At 35.7% G+C, this 16,085-nt stretch overlaps 1 pseudogene; it reads left to right on the plus strand.

The window, feature by feature from the left end:
* The window catches only part of LOC107671283 (myosin light chain kinase, smooth muscle-like), a 99,758-nt pseudogene that overhangs the window by 75,177 nt on the left and 8,496 nt on the right, over positions 1-16,085 (plus strand).

Here is a 16,085-nt window from a genome sequence, read left to right on the forward strand (position 1 = left end):
GCATTTAGAAGATATAAGCATTCAAAGCTTGCGGTTCGTCACTTCCGTCAACGATTTTTTTGACGTCACATCGTACTTCAGCTTCTCATCAAACTTTCTGTCCAATCAAATGCTCTCTAAAATCCTATGCGCCCGCCCCTACACTATAAAATAGACGCTGAAGCCACGGCTGAAATTGGTCACTTGTCCACAGAATTAGTATTTTCTGTACAGTGAATGGCACGTAGTGCACTATATAGGGGACAGAGAACGATTCAAACAGTGTAAATATGCTTTCCATTGAGGAAAAAAAGAAGTCTGGTTTCGCGCTGTGTCCCGCTAACCACCGCACCGCACACACACTGCTCCAGTCCAGAGACACGATAGCACGGAGCGGATCACATGCGCGAGTCGGCGCAGACCACAAAATGTATCGGAGAGTAACGCTGCGTGTTTCTAAGCATTTCAGGGGACCTTTAAAGCAAGCATCATTGTTACGGTTCCACAATGGTTATTTGATCCTTTAAACTTTGGTGTGTGACTCATCCCACTCTGTACTGTATGTAGTAACATAGAATATGGAACCTGCAAATTCAGTCATTGAAAAGGTAGTATGTATTACATTTTTCCCTGTTTATCATGTCGCTATACAGCCTACCTTCATTTATCCAAGTTCTTTCAGCATGAAGAAATTAGGCTGGCATTAAACTCCCTGCACTATACTACTTTATCTAATCTAATACTTTAGATTCACTTGCTTATTTAGGGCATTTATTACCGGCTGAATCAATGTTAAAAAGTGCAACAGTAACCTGTTTCTGTGCTTCTTTCTTTTTGTCTGCCTGGTTATTTTCAGCAGTGGTTGACAGTGTGAAGTGGTCTTATATTGTGTGATTTGTTGAAGCAGTGGAGGGCAGAGATTATCTGTTTCTCGGTGTCTTGAAGTTGTCAGGCCTTTAAACAGATACGTTTGATCCTGTGGCCCGAGACAATGTAGACTAAACATTATGAAACATGGAAGTGGGATGCTGTTGCAGCGTGTGTTTTGTTTCAGTGGTATCCTAAAGCATCTGCTCTGTCTTTGCCTTTACTCACTGCCTCTGTATTTGTCTAATAAACCTGTGATTTACATTTATGTCTTAACAAACACCTAACTGGATTTTGTCGGATCTGTACGTTAACTGTTAGTGTTTGTTGGGGCATTGTGAACAAATGTTATTTTCCCATCATTCTTAATCCAAACGCCAACTTCAGACCATTGGAAATGTTGCCCTTTTGGGTTAGTAAGAACCAGCTTGAACACAGAAACAGATTAAAATCAGTACACTCTAAAAAATGCTGGGTTAAATACAACCCAGCATTTTTTAGAGTGTAATGCTCAGCATGGAGAATAAAGTACATGAGAAACACCTCCGTTTGACATCAGGATTACCTGCTACCATGTGCAGTGACTTACAGTATAATACGTTCGTACATTTAATAGGTTACCAACATAACATTACACTCTAAAAAATGCTGGGTTAAAAGAGGACAAACCCAGCTATTGGGTTGTTTTGACCCAACCGCTGGGTTTGTCCCTTTTTAACCCAGCGCTGCGTTATATTTAACCTAGCATTTTTTTTGGAGTGTACCATTAAGCTCAGGCATGCACAATATGTAAGGGACATCTTCTTTGTGAGAAGACTGCATTTTTAATATAAACTTCTGTTTAATAGGATGTACAGTTTTAAGGTCTTAGGTCATGTCTAAAGTATACAACTCATGCATTCAGATTTAGAATTTTTTGGAAAGTATTTTGATTTTGAAAAGTTTCGTTGGCTGAATACCCAGGAGCACAACAGTACAACCGACTGAACGGACTGTACTTCCAATTCTTGTAGTCTTATTGTCATGTCAAACTGTCTACTCCAAATATGTAGTTTTGTTTATTCGGTTACCAATGGTGATTTGTTTATTTGTTGAATGTTTACATGAATAATTCCTGTTAGCCACTTAGTATTGCTTCCCTTTCTATAGACACAAAACACAAGCTTGTGAGAGCAAGTCAGTAGATAACTTTGCTTTAAGAAAGTAATAAATATTCATCCCTAGCTTAATCTAGTCAATTTTTTTTAGTAATTTGGTCAAACATTTCGACGAACACCAAGATGTATGGACATAATGACAGCATCTAAAATATGAAATTATTTACATATGCACAGCTTTAGAAATGCAATCATTTATTTATTTTTTTTTTTTTAATAAAAAAATTATATTATATTTATATTATAAATATATTTGCATTGTTGTGTTTACTTAATGCATTAAAAAATGTGATTGGCATATTCTGTTATATAATGTTTACATTTTAATTGTCTGTGTAAACATACAAATATGCAATGGTCTCAAAATGTATTTGGACACTTAAGCAAACAAGCAAGCAACTAACTAACTAACTAACTATGCATTATCTAACAAAAATAACAAAATAAGTGCCATTTATTTTAAGGAAATATGGCACAAAAAATGTTTCAGAATAATGTTTTAGAAAAGAAATAAATACATATTTTGTTCAGAACAAAGACAGAAAGTCTTGGACACTGGGTGTCAAACTTTGTGGAAAATGTTTATACTTTACATGCTAAGCTACACCTGTGGTTACACTACTTGGATGTCTGTGAACTTGAGGAGAACTGACTTCATACAACCACACAAAAATTACCCTTAGACCAATTATTAATTAGTGTAAGTTAGTTGTAGCCCAGTTTTTGGGCCCACTGTACATGTAGTAAAACCACATTTTTCATAAAAATACATGAAAATACTCATGCGATCACATTGCTTCAGTATCCAACATTTCACAGTCAGTAGATTTTTCTTAATAGCAGGTTATATTGATCTTGCTGTGAGACTTAATTAGGGCTTGAATGTCTGAAGATTTTTGATTTATTATAAAAGTAAGTTAGGGAGATGTGATCCTCTCCATTATAGTCTCTGTTTATAAGTTCAGCATGAGATCTGTTTTGCCCAAATTTTAGGGATTCAGGTGAAAGCTCACTGAAAGCCCATTTGGAGCCAGAAACAAAAATAGTTTTGTGTTGGAAAGAGGATGTTTTCATTTCCACGGCTACAGAGAAAGAGAGAGAGAGAGGAATGAGAGAATGGCCTCACAGAGAGGGATGAGATTGGAATGTCTTACAACAGACAGAAAAAAAAAAACTCCTCCGAAGTTTGACATCGCTTCAGATCAGAATAGCTTCATTGCCAACGTTGTAGATTGTGTTTATTGGCCTTGCCATCACATTGTTTCATGACAGCAGTCAGATGTAAAATAAAAAGTGCCAAAAGTTATTTCCTGGATTCTAGTTGGAGATATTTTTAGTATGACCAAAAAAGGCAAAGAGCAAAGAACCTTAGCAGCTGATCTCTCCTAGAACATCCAGAGAAAAACATCTCTCCTTTCCTCTCATTCTGCCCTCCCTTATTCCCATTTTGTAAACATGAGAGTGCATGTTGTCTCAAATACTCTAGACTCTATGAGTAGATCTACTGGTCGATGTTAACATACGTGTGACTTGAAACCTGAAGGGATATTAAATGCAAAGTAATTAAGGATAAAGTACAGTCTTCTGGTCAATATCATGCTTACAGCCATTCATATAAATCCACAAATATGACTTGTGATGCAGCCTGGAATTAAAATGACATCGAGTTTGTTCATTTAAACAAGAGGAAAACTTAAATAGTTGGGTGGTTCATGATCAGTTCAACTGAGATTGTATGTTGAGCTTATTTTCTTTGTTAACTGTATGTGATATCTGATCTTTCTTTATTTCTTGCGTTCTTCACTTCAGATGAGGCCAAAATAAAGAAACCCCCACCCAAAACGCTTCCTAAACAAGGTAGGGTCAAATCAGTCATCATCTGCTTGGTTTAAAGATAAATTCTGTGTTAAACTACTTTCAAATGTGACCCTGGACCACAAAACCAGTCATAAGGGTCAATTTTTTTAAATTGAGATCTCAAACCATCTCAAAGCTGAATAAATAAGCTTTCCATTGATGTATGGTTTGTTAGGACAGGACAATATTTGGCCGAGATACAACTATTTGAAAATCTGGAATCTGAGGGTGCAAAAAAATCAAAATATTGAGAAAATCGCCTTTATAGTTGTCCAAATTAAGTTCTTAGCAATGCATATTACTAATCAAAAATTAAGTTTTTATATATTTACAGTAGGAAATTTACAACATATCTTCATGGAACATGATCTTTACTTAATATCCTAATGATTTTTGGCATAAATGAAAAATCAATAATTTTGACCCATACAATGTATTTTTGGCTATTGCTACAAATATACCCCAGCGACTTAAGACTGGTTTTGTGCTCCAGGGTCACAAATAATTGTGTCCCTTTTGTTTGAAAAAAAAAAAAAAAAACTGCCAATGGGGTAAGAAAAATAATTAATTCAAGGGGAAAATCATTGTTACAGATTTATTAAAACAGCAATGCATGAGCAGTTCCTCCACCTAAGAGTAGTCTCACCTCAAAATGATGGTTTAGATTGTAAAGCTAACAAACATGTTTATGTTCAATAACAAAAATACTACCTGCACATTTCGGCAAATTACAGATGCCGCATTTTTTTCTATACATTTCTAACTCCTGTGCAAGTAAATTGATCTTCAGCAAACATACTATAAATAGAGCCCAAATTGTCAGTATAATTGGATTGTGTGTGTCAGGTGCTCCTCCTCAGATCCAGCAGTTTCCTGACGATATGAAGATCCTGGCGGGTCAGGAGGTCAGTCTGCTGTGTCAGTTCACTGGAGCTCAGCCCATAAGCTGTTCACTGGAGCTCAGCCCATCAGCTGCACCTGGCTCAAGTTCCGCAAACCAGTAAGAGTCCTTTCACCTTTTAACATGTGCAGAAGCCCTGAGCAAAAGAGAACGACTGCTGAATGTTTTATTCTTAAACACGCAGATGACACATGAACTCACTCACCAGTCCTTTTTTAAATGCTTTGAGTAACATTAGGGGCAGTTGTGGCCTAATGGTTAGAGAGTCGGACTTGTAACCCGAAGGTTCGAGTCTCGGGTCCGGTAGGGATTGTAGGTGGGGGGAGTGAATGTACAGCGCCCTCTTCCACCCTCAATACCACGACTGAGGTGAGACCCTTGAGCAAGGCACCGAATCCCCAACTGCTCCCCGGGCATCGCAGCAAAAATTCAAATGTTCATGGTGTGTGTGTGTGTGTGTGTGTTCACTACTCACTGCTGTGTGTGTATGTGTGCACTTGGATGGGTTAAATGCAGAGCAGGTTAAATGCAGAGTCCGAGTATGGGACACTTTCAAGTTGTTGTTTTTTATATAAATTGGTGTGTCCAAAAATGCTGTCTGGGTAGGCAGCTCACAGCTTTTCAGAAACAGCCATCATCCTTAATGACCAAACACTGCAAGCACTGGCATATCCCTCTGTACACATGGCTCAGACACAAAATGTTAGTTGAAAACATCTTTGTTACTCCCATTTAGTTGACTTTCCAATTAAACGGAACATTTGGAGTAGCCTGTGTCTACAGCTAGCAGGTGTGTTTATGTTGGTTCTGCGCATCCTTTGCTCCTTCAGATTCAGGAAGGTCAGGGCATCTCGGTGGTGAGCACAGACAGCAGCAGTCAGCTGACCATCACAGAAGGACAGCAGGAGCACTGCGGCTGCTACACCATCGAGCTCAAGAACTGCCACGGCGTGAGACAGGCCGCCCTCAACCTCACTATAGTCGGTAAGTGTGGACGCTAGTGAACACTGGGGCATCTGGGAGTCATTACATGAATTTCACAACATTTCATAAAGCACAAAAATGTACTTTCAAATAGAAACTAAAAGAAGGAGGTGTTCACACAGGACGGGATTGTATTTGTCAATATAAATGTGTTCTACCCAAGATGAGATTTGTTAAAACACCAGAGGGAGAGACATTTTCATGACAATGTCATCAGCAAATTTGACTGTAGGAATACAGTGCAATACATATAAAATTAACAGTAAAAATAGAGATATTTCTTTAAACTGAATTAACTAAATTACATGAATTTTTAACTTCTTGAATTTATTTAAACAATTTAGAGGCCCTGTGAGAAGATTTAGATTTTTGATCTGTCCCTACAAAATTTGTAAAGTATTCCATCATGCCATGCACATTTTACAAAGCTGCTTACAGTAGTGGACAATAAACAAATTAAGTAATTGAGTAAAAGTACAGATACCCTGATAAAATATTACTCCAGTAAAATTATAAGCGCTCATTTTCAATGAGCAAAAGTACTTGATATTTAATAGACTGAAGTATAAAAAGTAAAACATTCTAGAACCATGTTTATTTATTCTAGCCAGAACTAGTCAATAAAAAAGATGCAGTGCAGACATTTAATTTGCATTGCTTTAATATAATTAAATATCTTCAATTTAAGTTACTGATCATTCTAGTTTCCAAACAATTGAAAAACTACATTTAAACAGAGGGAAAACTATATTTGTGTAAATATTTAGTGACAAATTATATTTAAAAAAAATCAGATTGGCAGATTCACATTGAGAAAGAATGTGTTAACAGGAATGCTATGCAAACATGCTAGTTTGATATCATTTGAAACTAACAGCGGAGAAGATCATCAGTTCAAAATAACGAGGAACGATATGTGGTTTTGTTGTTGTTGTTGTTTTTCAAATGCAGTGGAGTAAAAGTTTCCCAAAATAAAAATAGTCTGATAAAGTACAGATACTTTAAAAATGTACTTAAGTACAGTAATAAAGTAAGTATGCTTCATTGCTGTCCACCTCTTGCTGATTATAATGCTGAAAAGAAAATCAAAATCAAAAATGCTGTGAATGAAAGAGCAGTGACAGTGACTATATATAATCTCACCTCATATTGAGGATGGCAGTAGATATTAAAACTGTACAATGACCACTTATAGACATTAGACCTAACATTTTTGCCATAATATTAACCCATTTACTTACTTTTACACTCTGACAAATCTGTAATTGGTTGTTATTTTTTAAATGGCAGTAGGAATACCCCCGCACCCCATGTCTGAATGAAATTCACACCTTCATTCTACCCCATACCTTATCCGATGTGTAAAATCATACAGAAATTGACTTTAAAAATCAGTAGCAGTACAGTACTGCCTGGCATTAATGGTTTAGAAATGATTTTGATGTTTGACCTAAGACTAAAATGACGATACACTCTCAGAACACAGACTGTATCTTCTGTTACAACCACACAATGCTGGACTGAAATGCTAGCTGCCAAGTAGTGCACTTGTAGGTGATCTGACCTCTCTGTTGAATTTTAGGACACAATGTCTCTCAATCCAGCTTTTATCTTGGTCTTCACAGATAAACCCGACCCCCCTGCCCGCGTCCCAGCAGCCTCCGACATCCGTAAGTCCAGCCTCACACTGTCCTGGTACGGGCCGACATACGACGGCGGCAGCGCCGTCCAGTCCTACAACCTGGAGACGTGGAGCTCTGTGGACATGAAGTGGACAGATCTGGCGTCCTGTAACAGCACCTCCTATAACGTGCAGAACCTGCTTCCAGACAGACAGTACAAGTTTCGAGTGAGAGCAGTGAATATTTATGGTGTGGGAGAGCCCAGTGCCGAGTCTGTGCCCGTGCAGGTGGGGCTGGAGGCTGAAGGGGGTGAGCACCACCTAGTGGATGTCAAGAGTTTTATAGGAGTCACAAAGAAGAGAGTACAATGTTAACTTTGGTTATTTCAGTAAATAAAATAAAATGACATTTATATAAAAAATAAAATATGCTGTAATAACATTCTGTTGCTTTTACAGAAAATAAGGAAGATGAAGCTGAGCCCTCAGATGACGGTAGGTGTCATGTTTGTGAAATTGAAGTTAAAATCGTTACTGTCAATTTTCTGTGCTCATTTTTTTTTCTATTTTCCCCCTTACATTTAGAGGAAATGGTGATGTTGTACATATAACCAAACGTGTCATATAGAACATATATGTTCTATATGACAGGTCGGTCCTGTTAGTACTGGTGTCCCTCAGGGCTCATTACTTGGTCCCTTGCTTTTCAGCATTTATATTTTTCCTGTGCAGTGTCTCGTTCCCTACTCAGGGAACCATGGTTACATAAGTAACCTGAGACGTTCCCTTTCATGGGAACTTCAAACTGCATCCTCTAGGTTTCCCATAGCGACCCCTAGAGGACGCAGTGTCTCGTGTAACCATGGTTACATAAGTAACCTGAGACGTTTCATCTTACGCCCCCAAATTGTGGAATTCTCTCCCGGCTGACATCAGGGAAGCAAATTCGTTTTTTTTAAATCTCGTCTTAAAACTTTTTATTTTCATCTTGCTTTTAACTGTTTGTTATTCTGTATTTTTGTGTATTACTTTGGATTGTTGTGTTTGCTTGTGTTGTAAAGCGCTTTGAGAAAGTACTCTTTTAAAGGCGCTATACTAAATAAAATGTATTATTATTATTATATGTATAAAGAAAGATATAGGGGAAGGAAAAGTACAGAAAAACCTTGTGCATCTTAAACAATTGCATAGTTCATATTACTCTCAAGTTTTTACTTTTATATATTGTTTCCAAATACATTTTAATGTCAGTCCTAAATTGTTCAATCATAGGCATTTTTCAAATCATTTGAACTTACGAATATAATAACGAGCAAATGTAATAATTAAATAAAACATAAACATTAACAATCTTAGCTTTTTTTTAATAAGAACAAAATAATAATTTTCCCAGAATAAATGAGGGGCATCTTTAAATCTTCATGTTGATGTGTATTTGAAAAGGTGATTCTCTCGTGCTAGTAATCAGAGACAAAGAGGTTGTAAAATGCACATGCTTCTCAGTTTTGTGCCGTTAGAATGATATTACATTCTGAATTATTACAGGAAGGTTTTTCAAAACCCTTATGCACTGAGATTTTAAAGTTTCAAAGAAAAAAAAAAAAAAAAGAATTAAATATTGAAATTTGACTGATTATAGACGATCTAGAAATGACAGGGATCCATTTCCTCTCATTTCACCACAGAATCAGAGAAGGAACCGGATTACAGAAATGTGACTATCAGGACAGATGTGAAAGTGAAGGACCTGTATGATGTGGAAGACAGACTGGGCTCGTGAGTATGACAGCAGATCAATAAAATGGGGTAAATTACTTGATATTACCGCACCATAAGGGAACCAGTAACTACATTCAGCTGGCATCCCTCTATTTTTCTCTTGTTCTATAATCTGTCTAATAAAAGGCAAAAACAAGTGTAAGTTTATTAAACATAATAAAATAAAATCAGGATCTGAAAGTTTGCATTTCTGAGTTTTATTTCTTTCTTTTTTTTCAGAGGGAAATTCGGGACTGTTTTCAAACTGATAGAAAAGTCCACTAAAAAAGCGTGGGCTGGCAAATTCATAAAAGCGTATTCTGCCAAAGAAAAAGAAAACGTCAGACAGGAAATTGCAATCATGAATGACCTGCATCACCCAAAGCTTGTGCAGTGTGTCGACGCTTTTGAGGGAAAGACTGACATTGTAATGGTGCTGGACATGTAAGTGTAACGTTGTTTTATAATCTTCTAATTGCAGATGTCAGATTAGTGAATCTGAATTGGACTGTTTTCTAGTTCTTTGCCTCACACCGGCTTAGTTACTTGACTTCAAAATGAATATATCAAGCATGTAATAAGCTCACAACAGTTCAAAAAAGAATGTTAACCCCCAGTATTAGTGACTGTTGTTTCAAATACACGTTTTTATACACCTGTTTATATAAAACAAATGTTTTAACTGAAATTACCTGGCAGTGTCATTGTCATGTTACCAGTGTTGGGGGTAACACATTACAAGTAACGCGAGTTACGTAATCAGATTACTTTTTTCAAGTAACTAGTAAAGTAACGCATTACTTTTTAATTTACAAGAGAATATATGAGTTACTTTTTCAAATACGTAACGCAAGTTACTTTTTTTTTCCAATTTATTGATTGACAGCTCTCCTGTCTCCATGTTGAGAGAAATCAGAAGATGTTACTGTAGTTCTAAAATAAATATGAATATGCATTAATTCATCTAAAAAAATACAACACAGGTTCAGTATTCCTCAAAATGAATAAAAATAATGCAACTCAGAATATAACGCAAACCTGCAATAATTAAATGTTAAACAACACAAATATCCTTTACTTGGTCCCTTGCTTTTCAGCATTTATATTTTTCCTGTGCAGTGTCTCGTTCCCTACTCAGGGAACCATGGTTACATAAGTAACCTGAGACGTTCCCTTTCATGGGAACTTCAAACTGCATCCTCTAGGTTTCCCATAGCGACCCCTAGAGGACGCAGTGTCTCGTGTAACCATGGTTACATAAGTAACCTGAGACGTTTCATCTTACGCCCCCAAATTGTGGAATTCTCTCCCGGCTGACATCAGGGAAGCAAATTCGTTTTTTTTAAATCTCGTCTTAAAACTTTTTATTTTCGTCTTGCTTTTAACTGATTGTTATTCTGTATTTTTGTGTATTTGGATTGTTGTGTTTGCTTGTGTTGTAAAGCGCTTTGAGAAAGTACTCTTTTAAAGGCGCTATACTAAATAAAATGTATTATTATTATTATATGTATAAAGAAAGATATAGGGGAAGGAAAAGTACAGAAAAACCTTGTGCATCTTAAACAATTGCATAGTTCATATTACTCTCAAGTTTTTACTTTTATATATTGTTTCCAAATACATTTTAATGTCAGTCCTAAATTGTTCAATCATAGGCATTTTTCAAATCATTTGAACTTACGAATATAATAACGAGCAAATGTAATAATTAAATAAAACATAAACATTAACAATCTTAGCTTTTTTTTAATAAGAACAAAATAATAATTTTCCCAGAATAAATGAGGGGCATCTTTAAATCTTCATGTTGATGTGTATTTGAAAAGGTGATTCTCTCGTGCTAGTAATCAGAGACAAAGAGGTTGTAAAATGCACATGCTTCTCAGTTTTGTGCCGTTAGAATGATATTACATTCTGAATTATTACAGGAAGGTTTTTCAAAACCCTTATGCACTGAGATTTTAAAGTTTCAAAGAAAAAAAAAAAAAAAAGAATTAAATATTGAAATTTGACTGATTATAGACGATCTAGAAATGACAGGGATCCATTTCCTCTCATTTCACCACAGAATCAGAGAAGGAACCGGATTACAGAAATGTGACTATCAGGACAGATGTGAAAGTGAAGGACCTGTATGATGTGGAAGACAGACTGGGCTCGTGAGTATGACAGCAGATCAATAAAATGGGGTAAATTACTTGATATTACCGCACCATAAGGGAACCAGTAACTACATTCAGCTGGCATCCCTCTATTTTTCTCTTGTTCTATAATCTGTCTAATAAAAGGCAAAAACAAGTGTAAGTTTATTAAACATAATAAAATAAAATCAGGATCTGAAAGTTTGCATTTCTGAGTTTTATTTCTTTCTTTTTTTTCAGAGGGAAATTCGGGACTGTTTTCAAACTGATAGAAAAGTCCACTAAAAAAGCGTGGGCTGGCAAATTCATAAAAGCGTATTCTGCCAAAGAAAAAGAAAACGTCAGACAGGAAATTGCAATCATGAATGACCTGCATCACCCAAAGCTTGTGCAGTGTGTCGACGCTTTTGAGGGAAAGACTGACATTGTAATGGTGCTGGACATGTAAGTGTAACGTTGTTTTATAATCTTCTAATTGCAGATGTCAGATTAGTGAATCTGAATTGGACTGTTTTCTAGTTCTTTGCCTCACACCGGCTTAGTTACTTGACTTCAAAATGAATATATCAAGCATGTAATAAGCTCACAACAGTTCAAAAAAGAATGTTAACCCCCAGTATTAGTGACTGTTGTTTCAAATACACGTTTTTATACACCTGTTTATATAAAACAAATGTTTTAACTGAAATTACCTGGCAGTGTCATTGTCATGTTACCAGTGTTGGGGGTAACACATTACAAGTAACGCGAGTTACGTAATCAGATTACTTTTTTCAAGTAACTAGTAAAGTAACGCATTACTTTTTAATTTACAAGAGAATATATGAGTTACTTTTTCAAATACGTAACGCAAGTTACTTTTTTTTTCCAATTTATTGATTGACAGCTCTCCTGTCTCCATGTTGAGAGAAATCAGAAGATGTTACTGTAGTTCTAAAATAAATATGAATATGCATTAATTCATCTAAAAAAATACAACACAGGTTCAGTATTCCTCAAAATGAATAAAAATAATGCAACTCAGAATATAACGCAAACCTGCAATAATTAAATGTTAAACAACACAAATATCCTTTATGTATTTAATCCCATTCTATTAACCAATATATTCGATGATTCAGTTTAACCATACTAATAAGCAAAAATTACTCTAGACCAACTTTTGTGTGTCTTTTTTTATTGCTGAAGTGTGTTGAACTTTCTTTTTCTGCATTCTACTGTACGGACGTAAATGTACTTTCCCTTCAGCCTGAGGCTTATTCATTTCACTTTTGGTGTGAAAAGGCTTTTATCTTTGCCAAAAATATAACTTTTTTATTTTAAAAACAAACAAGCAAGCCCTGTCCAGATTTAAAAAGTAACGCAAAAGTAACGTAACGCATTACTTTCCATAAAAAGTAACTAAGTAACGTGATTAGTTACTTTTTTATGGAGTAATGCAATATTGTAATGCATTACTTTTAAAAGTAACTTTCCCCAACACTGCATGTTACAGTATGGCAGCCTGTCATGCAAAACAGTGTTTTAATTCCTTTAGTTGATGTTTGTTTAGATGATGAAGAGATTAAATGTCTTGATCAAGGACAGTTTATAGATCAATGTTTGTTCGTTACCTGCAGATAACTAAAAACGTGTATTCTGGCAAAGTCACTACAAGCATGCCATTTCGATTTCTGAACTTCCTTGGATGGGCTGAAGGCCAGAAGTACCAGAGAATTGCTAAATAAAGTCATAAATTGAGTTTTATCAAGGCTAATTATGTTCCTGTTCGAGGTTGTCAGTATTTCACTGGATGTCAGCAGTGCATACAGTATGTGAATGCGTCTGAATGTGTCTATGTGGCTGAACGCTGGTGTTCTTCAGAATCTCTGGAGGGGAGTTGTTTGAGAGGATCATAGATGAGGACTTTGAGCTGACGGAGAGAGAGGTGATCAAATACATGCTTCAGATTGTGGACGGAGTGAATTTCATCCATAAGAAAGGCATCGTCCACCTGGATCTCAAACCTGAGAACATCATGTGTGTCAATAAGACCGGCAGCAAAATTAAACTCATTGACTTTGGACTGGCACGCAGACTGGGTCAGTATAAAAACCTCAGACTTGGTTTGTTTTGTTTTTGTTTTTATGTGTTTTTTAGCATATTGTATGTATGTACACTGCCGTTCAGAAGTTTTGGGATCAGTAAGACTTGTAATGTTTTTTAAAGAAGTCTCTTATGCTCATCAAGACTGCATTTATTTGATCAAAAATACAGAAAAAAAAACAGTAATCTTACAAAATGTTATTACAATATAAAATAATGGTTTCTATTTTAATATTCTTTAAAATATAATTTATTTCTGTGATGCAAAGCTGAATTTCCATCAGGCATTACTCCAGTCTAAAGTGTCACATGATCCTTGAGAAATCATTCTAATATGCTGATTTATTATTAGAATTATCAATGTTGGAAACAGTTGTGCTGCCAAATATTTTTTGTCGCCATAGGCTCGTGCAGCTCAGCTGCCGCGCCATTGGTTAGTTTTTTAAAGCCCTGCACGAACCAATGGCCGTGCAGTTTCACTGCGTGAATGAAATAGGCTTCAGTTCAGGAGAAAAAAAAGGCTTTTTCCCATATGCGTCTTAAGCAAGACGCAGTACTCGTTCCCGCATCTCAGGGAACCGAGGTTACGTTAGTAACCGAGTACGTTTCCAGCACTGATAATAAATCAGCATATTAGAATGATTTCTGAAGATCATGTGACACTGAAGACTGGAGTAATGATACTGAAAATTCAGCTTTGATCACAGGAATAATTTAGATTTGAATGTATATTGAAATAGAAAAACGTTATTTTACATCATAATAATATTTCACAATATGAAATTTTTTCCTGTATTTTTGATCAAATAAATGCAGCCTTGATGAGCATAAGAAACTCCTGTAAAAAACATTAAAAATCGTTCTGATCCCAAACTTTTGACCGGTAGTGTATTTACAATGTTGAAGCTCTAACAAATTAAATAAACAAAAACAAGTTATTCATTGTTATCAGAAAAAAATGTTGTAGGTTTAGACTTAGTAATTTAAGATTCACTGATGGTAAGCCACAGTCGGTATAGAATTTAGAAAATTTCAAATGCTTTTCATTAATAATTCCAACTGAGAAGCAATTTCAAGTCACTTGTTTGTTTAAAACATCAAGTATGGTTTTAACATGGAGTTTGTTTTGTGTTTTTCCTATGGCTGTAGAGAATGCTGGCTCTCTGAAAGTCCTGTTTGGCACCCCAGAGTTTGTGGCTCCAGAGGTGATTAATTATGAGGCCATCAGTTACGCGACAGACATGTGGAGTATAGGAGTGATCTGCTACATCCTGTGAGTGCACAACCATTATGAAGAGAAATGACCTTTATGAGCAGTGGATCATACCCAGACCCTCATGGAATCTGCAGACTTTATCCCATTGTCAGTGCAATTCAGTTTTGTGCCATTTTCTGTGCTTGATGCTGGGGTCAAATCTGCAGAATTGTGCGGAATAAATATAAATATGCGCTGAGAGTACAGCACTCTTATTGGAAACTGGAAGTCTAATTAAATTATTCCAACAATTTAATAAATAAATATATATGGCAGCCCTGTAATTCGTCCAGCGTGTTCCCTTCAGATGTATTAAAAAAAAGTTTAAAAAAAAGTATGAATTACAAAATTAATATGCTTTAAAATAATATACTTAAGTGTGAATTAAGTACTTTACATGTGCTTTAGTACGTTAGTCAACACTAAAATAAGTGTACTTGTTTAAAGCACAACAACAGACTATTAACATAATGATTTAACATGTTTTTATTAAGATATCATTACAAAGTGCATGCTTTAAAAGTGTACTTACGTGATACACAGTCATAAAATGTACATTTAAATGACCTTTTATTTCATTATTATATTACCTACAAGTACGTTTTTTTTCCCCCCCAAATATACTTTTAAGATTTGAAGTGCACTACAAGTGCACATTCACTACTGTTAAGGTCACTACTTTTCTAGTGATCATCCCACACCATTTCACAACATTGCTGGGAAGAATGTGTGAGATTTGTTTGCTTAACATTCTTTCCTGTTTGAAATAAAACAGTAAAAATGTGTTTACTTTCATTGGTTTAACCCAATGTAGTCAATTTGATTTAGTCCTATTAATAATATAATAATGCCTACTGTATAATATTCGAAAATTATCAACATGATCAATACTTTGTTGAAAACCCCGTTGATAGTTTATACTTTTTTAGCAAGTAAAATGTGTTTTAGTATAATTGTACAAAAGTCCCTTCTCAGGTCATGGTACACTTGTCTTTTTGTTGTGAAATCTTTAATGATTTTTATAAATTAAACATTAGAATAACTAATATTGTTAGTAATATTTCAAGATGAACATCTAGTATATTATTTCAACATACTGGACTGAAGCAACTTAACCCTTTAAAGGGCAAGACCATAAAGAGACATCAGAAAATCCATCTCATTGGGACTCAAATAATACAATTTCATGATTTTATTCAAAACTTGATTCTTATTTTTGATTTTAATGTTTGTATCCCCCAGGATACGTTGCCACTTTGGGGTTATAAATTCACTGAAAATAGAACACTTGTTTATCAATGCTGTCTCCCTCCACCCTTAAAGTGTATGTTGCCGCCATTGCCGCGCATCACGATGCAGTAGATGGTAAGTCTTTGGGGAAGCACGACTTGGTCATCAGGTTTCTCAGAGGGGCAAGGAGGTTAAATCCTCCGCGCCCTCACCTGTTACCCTCTTGGGATCTCCCCTCGGTCCTGACGGC

Source organism: Sinocyclocheilus anshuiensis, unplaced genomic scaffold, assembly GCF_001515605.1.
Source record: "Sinocyclocheilus anshuiensis isolate Anshui unplaced genomic scaffold, SAMN03320099.WGS_v1.1 scaffold284, whole genome shotgun sequence".
NCBI lineage: Eukaryota > Metazoa > Chordata > Actinopteri > Cypriniformes > Cyprinidae > Sinocyclocheilus > Sinocyclocheilus anshuiensis.